Source organism: Gavialis gangeticus, unplaced genomic scaffold, assembly GCF_001723915.1.
Source record: "Gavialis gangeticus isolate Ggan-Ray unplaced genomic scaffold, GavGan_comp1, whole genome shotgun sequence".
Classification (NCBI taxonomy): domain Eukaryota; kingdom Metazoa; phylum Chordata; order Crocodylia; family Gavialidae; genus Gavialis; species Gavialis gangeticus.
Window position 1 is genome coordinate 5,012,678 of NW_017728998.1, and position 1,059 is coordinate 5,013,736.

The 1,059-nt window shown below is 55.1% G+C and overlaps 1 protein-coding gene and 1 long non-coding RNA gene across 2 annotated transcripts in view; one reads left to right on the top strand and one right to left on the bottom strand.

Annotated features, from left to right (window-relative positions):
* Positions 1 to 1,059, top strand: part of GSE1 (Gse1 coiled-coil protein) — a 264,182-nt gene that overhangs the window by 170,158 nt on the left and 92,965 nt on the right. The window lies entirely within an intron of this gene.
* LOC109289421 overlaps positions 1 to 1,059 on the bottom strand; it is a 2,767-nt gene that overhangs the window by 1,294 nt on the left and 414 nt on the right. Inside the window, exon 2 of the long non-coding RNA XR_002095359.1 lies at positions 27 to 127. This is a non-coding gene — a long non-coding RNA (uncharacterized LOC109289421). The remainder of the gene's footprint in view (positions 1 to 26; positions 128 to 1,059) is intronic.

A 1,059-nucleotide genomic window follows, 5' to 3' on the forward strand; every position in this document is an offset into this window, starting at 1 on the left:
GTGCGGTTTGGAGGGGAGCCCATTACCTTTGCAGTTACTCGGGGTGGTTTCGTCGCGGTGCGTGATTGGGAAGGGTGTTTGTTTCAGGAAACGGGTTTTGCATGTGGCCGTTACTTACAGGAACAAGCTGTTAAGATAGAGCAGAGTGCAAAAAAAAGAAAAAAGAAACCTCTGCCAAGCTGTAAGTTGCTGTGAAGTTCCCTGTGCTGAAGGGCTGGACGGGGGGGACTGGCTCTCCCAGCTCCGGTGCTGGGGCAGAGGTGCCTCGGGGATGCTCGCAACATGTTCGAAGCCGTTGGGCTCCACCTTGCCCCTGAGCTGAGCCGAGCCGAGCTCCCTTCCCTCTGGGTCCTGACACAAGCCAGGAGCCTTGCTGCGTGCTTGTGACCCGGGGCAGCCACGCCGCAGTGTCATGTCGCCAGAGGGGCTGTACACTAACTTGGCTCCATGCACAGCTGTAATTGGGGGGGGGGATTGCAGCCCAATTTGGGGTTGTCAGGCCCCTGACCCCTCAATTTGCACTAAGCTGTGAGGCCTTGCATCATGGAGGGTCTGACTCCTTCCCTCCCACTTGGGGCAGGTCGACGAGGGGGAAAGCTTCCTGGTTATGCTTGGGCGGAGAAGCCGACCCACGCTCTGTCCTCTCCCGGTCACCGGGTTTGAGGCTCGTTTGCATTTAGCCCTGCCATGATCTACTTAAAAAGCCGAGGTTGAGGACATTGCTATTTGCGGAGCGCCATGCGCTTGGGTACAGCAGGTCGCACGTCCCAGGCCAGAAAAGCCCGACTCAGAGGCAAACCCCTCATCTGCGCTTTGATTCAGCCGTGTTGGGATCCCCCAGGCCCACGCCTCCCTGCTGCGGGCTTTGCACGGCTTGCTGAGGTTGTTACCATCCTTGGAGACCCTTCCTCACTCTCGAATCCCGCTTTCCATTTCTTGCTCAGTCTATTTTTTCGCTGCCTAAAATGGAAATCGATAATGACTGCACAATCTCACCGCGGGTTTCTTTTGGTTTTTTTTTTTTTTGGTTTTTTTTTTTTTTTTTTTTTTTTGGTTCTG